Raw genomic sequence first — 11,756 nt, forward strand, 5'->3', positions numbered from 1 at the left:
CAAAAAATGAACACTGATTTATGTATATCACACATATTAAAAACAGCAGAGCTTGATACTGTTGTGGCTGCCATATTAACTTCTCCTATTCTATTCTATTCTATTCTATTCTATTCTTTGTCCATACATTGAAGACCTCCCTTGGCAGCCCTATAAGGTACACCATTCTAAGAAACCTATGATAATTAAATCAGAACTACTTTTATTGTAACAACTATTGTGACAGAAACTTGCAGGTCTGGATGTACTTCCCCCTTCCTTTCCTTTATCAGAGTGTGAAGCAGAGATGGACTTGCCTGAAATATTTACTCAAAATAGTATTTTGGAAAGGACTCCAGCTTTACTTCCCGATCATTGCATTGATAGTGACCCTTTCTCTCTTCTTCAAGACCATTCCCTCTTCCCTCTTCCTGTGTTTTCTTTTAAGGTATTTTGATCTGCATTGAGTGCTACTGTGACTGAGAAGTTGGGAAAGGATTTTTACATGTGTGGTAAAGCTCTGTATTTGAATGATGCTGTCTAGAAAATTACTTAAATTGGGAACTATTATGTCATGGAAAGAATATTATATAATCAGTGCCAGATTTCTTTCCCTACCAGACATTATTTAATTTGATTATGAAACAGAATTTGCTTAGTGAACTAAAAAAAAAGAGGCAAGAGAAAACAAGCTATTTTGGCTGAGATAGAAAAAAAAGGAGAATTAAAAAAAACTTCCAGGGAAAATAAAGATTTCTCAACAAATTAAACTTTTACAATGACAGTTATTTCTGTTAAAGAGAAATGGAAATAAAATGAAGTATTTAAAGCAAAAAAAAAAAATCCTACCCCTGAGTTTGCAAACAAACTAGGAAAGTAGTTGGCATATAAATTATGAAAAGAAAAGGGAAATAAAATGGTATTAAAAGCATAAGAGGGAGTCATTGTGTTACTGGATAGTGAACCATGCAAAAAAGATTTCAATATTATTATCAATATTATTCTAACTTATAGAAAGCAAGTGACATCTCTCTGGAGAAAATAGATGAATATTTAAAGAAACAAAATTTACCGAGCATTACAGAGGACAAACAGATTAATATGAATGGACCTATAACAATAAGGAAAGTTTCTGAAGCTACAAAATATTGAAGTAGGAAAAGTACCTGGATCAGATGGATTATTAGATTCTTATTATAAATGTTTTGATGATGAGCTTTTACAACCTTTACAAAACATAATGAACTCAATCTTACAGGAAGGAAAGTTGACAGAGAGCTGGAAAGAGGCCAATATAGCATTAATACCCAGAAAGGGACAAGATTTGATTTTAACAAGAAAGTATAGATAGATATCATTATTGGTAACTACGTTTATAACAATTCTGATTGACAAGATTGAAAATAATTTTGTGAGAATTTATTCATGAGGATTAATATCATTAATACGAGTCTTATAAGACACAAAGAAGTAGCAAGACAGAGATAGCCACTATCTCCTCTCTTCTTTATTTTGGTTCTTGAAATATTGAAGAGAAGAGAGTTGTGGGAATAAAGCTCAAAAAAGAAATTTAAAAGTTAAGGGCTTTTGCAGATGACTTGGTGTGAGTTCTGGAAGATCCCTTTAGAGGGAATTGAAACATTAATGGGAAAAGGAAAAGTAATTTAGTGCTTCTGCAGGTTTTAAAACCAACAAGTGGAAGATGAAGATGTTAACAAAAACACGGAAATAGAAGATCAAACAGAATTGATAAATAAAATGGGTCAAGACTGAGAAGAAAGTAAAATATCTGGGAATCATTAGGACAAATTGCACACAGACCAAACCAACAGTCATGTCGGCAGCAACCTGCCCCTGCATATTTTGTATGAAAAGATGATAGGGTGAACTGAAGCAAAGACTCAGAAACTCTTGATAACAACCTGCAGTCTTTGAGATAGGCATTCCATTGGCCATGATAGCTAAAGTTCAAGGAATGAAGTTCAACAATGTTTTCTTTAGTAATCCTGCACATACAATACAATACAATAGTAGAGTTGGAAGGGACCTTGGAGGTCTTCTAGTCCAACCCCCTGCCTAGGCAGGAAACCCTATACCGTTTCAGACAGATGGCTATCCAACATCTTCTTAAAGACTTCCAGTGTTGGGGCATTCACAACTTCTGGAGGCAAGCTGTTCCACTGATTAATTGTTCTAACTGTCAGGAAATTTCTCCTCAGTTCTAAGTTGCTTCTCTCCTTGATTAGTTTCCACCCATTGCTTCTTGTTCTACCCTCAGGTGCCTTGGAGAATAGCTTGACTCCCTCTTCTTTGTGGCAACCCCTGAGATATTGGAACACTGCTATCATGTCTCCCCTAGTCCTTCTTTCTCTTAAGCTAAACATGCCCAGTTCCTGCAACTGTTCTTCATATGTTTTAGTCTCCAGTCCCCTAATCATCTTTGTTGCTCTTCTCTGCACTCTTTCTAGAGTCTCCACATCTTTTCTACATCGTAGCGACCAGAACTGAATGCATAACTTTGGATGGAGCAGATGTTCTGACAGCAATACTGTATATCAGTTTCATGTGATAATTGACAGTTGGTTGATGCAACAACTGATTGTTTTCCTGACTCTGCCGCCTTTATGTCTCCAGCTTCAGGCTTCAGCTATGACTTCTCAGCCGTCTTTCTTATCCTTCTCTTATGCATGCATCTGTTTTCCCTCCTTCTTTGGGGAGCTGGTTTGGTCCAGAGCTGCTTTCTTTGACAGGCATTGCCTCATTTCCTCCTAAACAAGTGAGTCACTCTCACTTTACATTGGCATCAGCCCTCAACAGCTAATTTACTCACGACCTCAGGAAAAGTGGCAACAAAACATACAGAAACAGTTAGGAAGAAGGCAGATTAAGTAGGCTGTTATATCTAATACTTAGGCCAGAATTCTGCACAACATCCCCCATACACTAAGATAATAGGTTTTTTTTACTCAAACAATTTATTATCTGTCTTTCCAATATCGCAAGAGATGTGCAATCTGTATGGTACATATTTTATATTTGAATTGATTTAATTCTGTCCCATTCCAAATGACTCTGGGTAGCTCATGAAACACTAAATGGTATAAAAAATGTAATAGGAAGAAAAAAACTATAACACCAAACTAGAATATAAGAACAAGAAAGAGGAATAAGATGACAAATGTGGCTGACACCCCAAACATCTTTCTAATGTCCAACTTCCAATGGAAGGAGCTCAAGCCACCCTAATCAAAGACCAAGGAGAACAGGCAGCTCTTTATGATTCTCTGGAATGACAACAGTGTAGGATCCATTGGGACTTCATTCCAAAGAAATGGAATGGAATTGGCACTTTCTGGTCCCCAATAGATGACATAGTTTAATTAAAAGAAACTGGAGCATATCAAAGTGTCAGGTGGAGGCAGACACCACTCAAGATAGGAACTACCTCAAATAATCAGGTCTTATGCAATAATAGGCTATATGTTGCACATTATAATCATCATATAATAATCCCTAGAGGCAAACTGGTAACTAAAGCAGCTTGCAGAGCAGGGGTGTCACAGGCATATATAGATGCATGCCCATCACAGCCCACAGTCCTGGATAGTTATAGCTTTAATGTTCTTCAAGGGCTGCCCCATGTAGGAGTCTGTGCAATGCTTGAGCTGCGAGATAATGAGAGAATATATTTCATCTTATCTAAGAAAGGTTTCAACTAATACAACCAGAGGTGGGTTCCTACCAGTTCGGACTGGTTCAGCCTGGGTCCTGGAACCGGCAGCAACCCAGACCTGCCTTGCCCCTGAACTGGTTCTCCGGGTGCCGCCATAGGTGCTGCCATCTTGTTTTTTTCTTCTGTGCACTGCACATGAGCACAAAGCACGTGCGTGTGGCACGGCCACGAGCGAACCATCAGTAGTGACTGCCAGAAGCCACCCCTGGATACAACATACGAGAGGCCTTCTTGGCATGGCTGGCTGGGGAATTCTGGGAGTTGAAGTCCACAAGTCTTAAAGTTCCCAAGTTTGGACACCCCTGCAATAATACAAAGTAGGTGCCGTAGATATTGAGAGAAAGGCCTAAGGAGGAGATCATAATTGTGTTGGGAACATAAAAGAAGATGCATTTTCAGAGGCCTGTGAAACCTAGCTATGAAGACTTTACAAAGAAGCACCAGCAGTGTCAATTTCATCTGAAAACACTTTTCAGCCAGTGACCCGAGATATGATTGCAATACCTCACACAAGGTAGCATTTGGCTTTAACTGAGGCTTGAAGGCAAAAACTACGTACAACTGTTTTAATGGTTAAGTCTGTAAGGTTAGCTTTGCAAGCTCTGTTAAAAGGGGGGGGAGAAGGGGGATATCCTTTTCTGCAAGTAGATATACCAAAAAAAAGCCAACTTACTTATAAAAAAAGAAAGATAGATTTTGAAAAAGTAAAGACTTTGAATCACTTCTGATAGGAAGATTATAACTCTCATCACTCACTAGAATTCATTTTCTACAAGAAATGAGCTGACCTTACTAATATCCTCTAGGTATGAATTCATCTTCAGTTCGTGGAATTTTACTCTGAAACATTCCTTGGCATGATTCCATACTCTATTCTCAGAACCTTATAGATTATTTAGAGTAGTGAGGGTTTTTTTTAACCTATATCAAATCTGCACAATCCCCAGGTTTAGTTTGCTTGAGGGGGTACAGATTTCACACTGTTTTGGATCAGTTTAAGTGATGTTCTTTTCCTTTGGAACAACAGATTAAAATAGCAAGTCCTGCAATCCTTTTCTATTATTCTAAGCTGCAGTTATACGTGCAGAATTTGAGCCATTTATTTCTACATCTTGCATTGGCATCTCTGAACAACACGGCCAGGGTGAAAAATTAAATGTCAGCGGCTTTGGTTCAATGGTATTTAAAAGAGTGGGAAATTTGCTTGGCTTAAAAAAATTAACATGACAGCAAAATGCTTTGAAGAATCCTAGAATTAGTCACCATTTCTTAGGTCTGTTAACAAAAGTTTTTCCTACTGTATTTCCTTCATTTATCCTCATCTATACAAATTTAATGTGTGCAACTGTGAGCAGAAAGGCAAATAATTTAAATATTCGGCTTTAATTTTGCTTTTGGCATTCATATAGATGAGATGAATTTGTTAGGATACATACACACACACACACACACACACACACATATTTATCCCTTTTATTTGCTTCTGATTATCTTCCTTTAAAATAACATCAGTGTTCTTAGGATTTACACCATGTTTTGTTCATTAAGGAATCATTTAAATCAGTGTTTCTCAACATCAGAAATTTTAAGATGTGTAGATTTCATCTCCCAGAATTCGCCAGCCAGCCATGAAGACAGCATATGAAACCATCACCAACATCTTCAAAGGAAGAAGAAGGAGGAGGAGGAGGAGGAGGAGGAGGAGGAGGAGGAGGAGGAGGAGGAGGAAGAAGAAGAAGAAGAAGAAGAAGAAGAAGAAGAAGAAGAAGAAGAAGAAGAAGAAGAAGAAGAAGAAGAAGAAGAAAGCAACAACAGAGTACCCTTCCTGGGTATTATCTTAGCAGAGGCAAGGATAGAAACTTAGAAACACAAGACTATCATAAACCCCCCATATTAACCAAGTGCTACACTGCCAAAGTAACAACCCAACCACCCACAAGAGAAGCTGTATAACAACACTATTTAGAGGAGCACACACACATTGCAGCACCCCTGTATATCAGAAAAATGAAGCAGATCATCTAAAGTATCTTCCAATGAAAGGGATATCCACACAACATTATCAAAAAGTGCCTGAGCAATCAACTGTCTACAGCACAATCAACACAAGCTATGAAAATGATGTCAGTGCCATACATCAAAAACATCTCAGAAACAACCAACAAACTACTACAACCACATAGCATCATCAGAGCACGCAAATCAACTAAAGCTCTCCAAAACAACTTAAGTAAACCAAAAGATCCAATAGCTTCAGAAGAAGAAACAGTAGTCATTTACAACATAGAATATAAAAACTATGTAGGGCAAACATGCAGAAGACTAGTAGAGCACAGCCAGGAACACCAACTAGCAGTCAAAAGTTATGATATAAATTCCTTAATTTCCCAACAGATGGACAGACTGAACCATACTTTCAACTGGGAAACTGTGACCTTCCTGGACCAAGCCAAGTCCGAAAATGCTACAGAATTCCTAGACACTTGGCACTCAGACAAATCAGTCATTAACAGGCACAAAGACATAAATAACATCAACATACCATTCAAAAGAGACAATCAAAAATCTAAAAAGGAAAGAAAAACTTCAAAACACTTCGCCAGCAATCAACAGCCAGATAAGGAGGAAATAACACCAAGATTAAAGGTAGATTAACAGCCAAGTTGTAAAAAATTCCCCAATCAAGGAACTACCAGCTCCAACAACAGCCTAATCAAGGAACCACCCAGAACATTCCCACCAAACTGGCAGGGCAAACCACTTGTATGTAAACAGAGAGCAAACCACACTCCCTTCTAGCATTGATGAAGTTACCCGGTTGGGTAATGAAATGTTTGCAAACAAAAAACAAAAAACCAAAACACCCAAGTGCAGAGAGCACCAAGGACTCCACAATTCTGTGCTGCCTGTTTGCAAGTCTGATTTGCCATGCTGAAAGATACTTTGAAATATTGGAGAAGCAATGATTTATTCTTTAAAGAAGAGCTATGTAAGAATTCCACATCCTGTTAGCCCTAGCTAGAAAAGTATAACCAACCTATTCCAGCTTTAGGATAGAGTGGGAAGTAAAAAATAAACTTTTGATAGCAATGATATACCACTTCTATATTGCTGGTAAAAGCAACAACAATGGGGGCATGTCTATGGCATTCTAGCTCAGCTAGAGAGAATCCTTACAGTACCTTTTTATCATGCTAGAGTTGTTTGGTGGGAGCTAACCTGAATATTTGACTTTTTCTAAGAGAACTTTCGCTAATACCGGTTTTTCCCAGAAAGGGAGCACTCTGAATAATTCTGTTCTTCGCCAGAGACTAGGAGTTATATCCTTTATCGTAGACCTTGCTTTTAACAGAAGGTTGAACTAAATGACTTCCAAGAGTGATTCTAACCAAAATATCATATTCTTCTTTACTGTATTACCAGAATGAATTTGAAAGTTATAGTGTAATTCTGACACAGCAAGAAAAGTGTTGTATGTGTGTGAGGGGAGGGTCATATAATGATAGCTAATCTCACAGCATCTGAGATTGTGGGTTAAAGGAAACATAGTTAATATCACACTACCACTAAACCCAGAACCCATGGGTGCCTATGATGGGAGTCACTTCGGTCTAGTGCTTAAGGCATCAGGCTAAAAATTGAGATTCTATTTATTTATTTATTTTATTAGATTTATAAGCCGCTCCCTCTCCTCGAAGGGACTCGGGGCGGTGAGAATTCTAGTGAGTTCTAGTCCAACTTTAGCTACAAAGCCAACTGGATTACCTTGGACCAATCACTCTGTCTGTCAGCCCTAGAAAGGGGGTAAAGACAAACCACTTCAAACTCCACTCCTCCGCTCACAATAGAATCCCTTATGCCACCAGACTCAAAAATTTGGCCTTGGACAGTCTGGAACTACACCGCCTGTACACCTAAGCATAGTACACAAAATTGTCTGCTACAACATCCTACCTGTCAATGACTACTTCAGCTTCAACCGCAATAATACACAGGTGAACAATTGATACTCAAGGTAAACCGCTCCGAACTTGATGCAGAAAATATGACTTCAGCAACAGAGTGGTCAACGCCTGGAATGCTCTACCTGACTCCGTTATTACATCCTCTAACCCCCCCCCCCACAGCTTCAACCTTAAATTGTCTACTGTGGACCTCACCCCGTTTCTAAGAGGTCCATAAAGGGGGCATGCATAAGGGCACCAGTGTGCCTCCCATCCCTGTCCTACTGTCCCCATTTACTTGTATTCATTTCCTTTGTTCCTGTGCATGTTCATACTTATACCTGCTATCCTGTACATGTTTGACAAACTAATAATAAATAAATAAATAAATAAATAAATAAATAAATGAATGAATGAATGAATGAATGAATGAATGAATGAATGAATGAATAAATGAATGAATAAATAAAATTGTGGCTAGAGAAATGCAGGCAGTCACTGAGATCATCTAGATCAGTGATGGCTAACCTTTTTGCATCGCGTGCCAAAAGTGGGGGGAGCGCCGGGGGTGTCGTGTGCGCATGTGCCCACATACATAATTCTATGCGCCCTCCCCCATGCATGTGCACATGACACACACACACACACACATGCTCCCCCTGCTTTTGGCACATGATGGCACGTTGGACCTGTTTTTCGCCCTAACCAGGCTCCAGACTCTTTCTAGGAGCTGGGGAGAGTGAAACCCCCCCCCCAAGGCCCTCTGGAGGCTGAACACAACCCATTTTCCAACTTCCAGTCAGATCAGAAGATCCATTTTTTGCTCTCCCCAGGCTCCAGAGCCTTTCTAGGAGCCTGGGGAGGGTAAAAACACCTCCCCACCCCAGAGGCCCACCGGAGGCCAAAAACAACCTGTTTTCTGACTTCTGGTGAACCCAGAAGGCCAGAAAATCAGCTGGCCAGTGCGCACATGCGCATCAGAGCTGGGTTCTCATGCTCACTGATATGGCTCTGCGTGCCACCTCTGGCACATGTGCTATAGGTTCGCCATCTGAGGTCTTCTAGATATCTTGTACCATGTAAACGGAAGTCCCCAATACTTGTACTTGTCAACAATGATTTGTTACATTATATTAGCTGTAATAGTAGTACTGTGAAATGTTTTGAGAGTACGCTTTAATTTGATGAAGATTCATGCTTTATCTTCAAAACACCTAATTGAAGCACAACCTATTAAATGGTAAAAGGGCTCCTAGCATGTATTTTCAATGGAGAGAACTTCCCAATGGAACAAAATAGTTGGTCAAATAGTCTCATTTTAATTTATCGGGCTGATTTCATTTTTCTAGGCTGAGCTGCTATTTCACTATAACAATATGATTTAAAGCAACAATTCCAGTTGGAACAGAGTAATTTTGTATGAAACCTAAACTTAACAGGCCACCTCCTAATCATTATAGAGTTGTCAAATGCACTTAAAAATTAGAATTCCCCATGATCAAATTGCATGAAATGTAGCATCTGCCATTTTCGTCCTTTTTTTTTTTTTTTTTTGCAGTTGGTTGCAAAAAATGTAGAGGGGTAGATCAGCAGAGGAGAACGAAGAAGTTCAGGTTCCTCTGCCAATGTATCAAAACCCTAAACTGACAGCCTTGTTAGGGGCAACACTTAGCTGTAATTGGCCCTGGCTCATGAGAAAGTAGGGCAAAGGATAGGCTCCCAGTAGGCTATCAGCAAGCTCTCAGAGGTGCATTTGCTGAAGATGTTGAAGCAGAACTAAATTAACAGCTCTCAGATAGTAAATTCCCTAATGTAACAAAGGCAACTGAATGACAAATAATTTTACATTGACTTCACTCTGAGATCAGCAGGGCAGCGTCATCATATGCAAACAGCTCTCTAATTGTCAGCCTGGCATCTTATGGTGTGTTTGACTAGGCAGTATTTCAAATAGCCACTTAGGTGTTGCAAAGATTTGTTATGAAGATGCAATAACCTCCGCCCTCAACAAAATAGACATTTTGCTTAACTTCCCATATGCTATTACAGAATTGGCATATGTGGAAAGAAACATAATCCATGTCATAGTAATCAGGAAAAGTTTGACATGGTTTTCTGGGCATCTGCCTGGCTTGTGATTCAGATTAATAATGTAGAGGTGATGAGAGTTTATATCTTTAAATCTTCTTCCAGGTGAGGCATGACACCAGCGTATTCTAAGCCTCATCAGCAAGCAGTTTGGTCCAAGGGCATAAGATCAAATCTGAGACTTCATCACCAAGTTTTGGGCTGAGGCTTTCAAATCCAGCCTTGTTTTATTTAATTGGGCTTATAAAAGATCATAGCTTCAAATTCTGAAGTGGCAGTGCCTGTAAACACATACATTGCATGATATTTCCTGCACAAGACAGCCGCTCTTCTTTTCATAGTTGACATTTTGGAAACACATTGTAAGACTTGGCAGAAGTAGGGAAATATCAGGAGTCTGGACAGTTATTCTCAGTAAGAGAGGTAATTGATATAGCATTTGATGCAATAACTGAAGCTTCAAGAAAGCTGATATGTTTAGATTATTATTTTTAAAGTTCCATCCTAATTGCTCCTTACCGCATATGAACAAAATACTGGTAACCTAGCATATACTTTCTCTACATTATTAAGAAGCATTACATGAAACACTTAATTGACCAAAATAATGGTTGTTTGGTAGAGGCTGTTATTTATGGATCCACTTAGTGACAATAATATCTTATGGAGAATTACAAACTGTAATGTAAGAAGAATGCGTGTCAAAGAACATGAATTAACAAAAATGAAAGAAAATAAGTGTGTGGCTGTATGTATATAAAAGTAGGAATAGATTGGTATTAGTTGCTCATTATGCTCCAGTAAATGGTGATAATAAAAGAACCAGATACTAGTTTGAGAGAAAAATGTGCAATATTCTGAATGAATGTGATTTAGGAGGACAATAATTTTTCTACTAGATGATATGAAGAGATGGCTGGGAATAAGATGAGACACTACAGAAAACCCAATTGGGCCATTAGAATGAATGAAGGAATGAAAATGGTAGCTGGTGAATGTCTGCTTAGACAAAAGTCCATTTTTTCTCAGAAAAGTGGTTTAAATGTAAATATATTCACACATTCACATTGCAAAAGCATGAACATAAACCGTACAATATTAATGATTTAATTGTGATGAAAAACTGAGAGAATTAATGGACTTTGCAAAGAGAATGAGAGACTCTAATATGGAACAGATTGTTTTTCTGTAGAGTCAAGTGTGGATCTTGGGGGAAATGGATACGGAAGAAAAGAAAAGAAGTGAACGAATGAATGTAGAATTGTATATGAAATGAAATGTATACATCGTGTATGAAACATTTTTATAAGACAGATTATTCTCCCAACAGAATGGACAGAAAGTGGGTTCAAGAAACAGAATATTAAAGCTACTTGGAATAGAAAGAAAAAGAGTTATAGTACAGAGTGTTACTATGGTGTGTGTAATTATGCTAATATTAAGTATAAAAAGAAGCTTGGTGGGATGATGAAGTAAAAGTAGCTGTGGATGAGAAAAATGCATGAGAATACGTTATTACAAAATGGTGTTGTAATGATTATCATAATGTGTATAAAGACAAAATATAATCCTGAAAAGTATTAAGGCTGTAAATATAGATGTTACATTAAAAATGTTCAAATATAGATGTGTTTGCTTATGGTATGCTCATTCAACTTGCTTAACAAGTGTATGATGACTGTATTGCTACCTCATGATTGGAAGAATTGTTATTGTTTCCCTGTAAGAATGGAGAAATAGCAAGAATGAATGCAAAAACTGCAGTTAAATTGGTTGTTTAGCCTGGTAGGGGAGGTATTTGGCAAAACTGTGGCTGAAAAGATATGAGAAGCGACAGGCTTATATTGCAACCTTATGCCAAGCAGAGCCTATAGACCCAATTCTGTTCTTTAAAAAAAACCTGAAGAATGTGTGAAGGTAAACGAGAAAGTTGTTGTTATTAGGTTTGAATGAAATAGGCTTGAATTATGTAACAAGTTTGGTGGCAAGAGTGGCATAGAATGGAAGTCAAA

This window comes from Natrix helvetica, assembly GCF_964273705.1.
Source record: "Natrix helvetica genome assembly, chromosome: 6".
Classification (NCBI taxonomy): Eukaryota; Metazoa; Chordata; class Lepidosauria; order Squamata; family Natricidae; genus Natrix; species Natrix helvetica.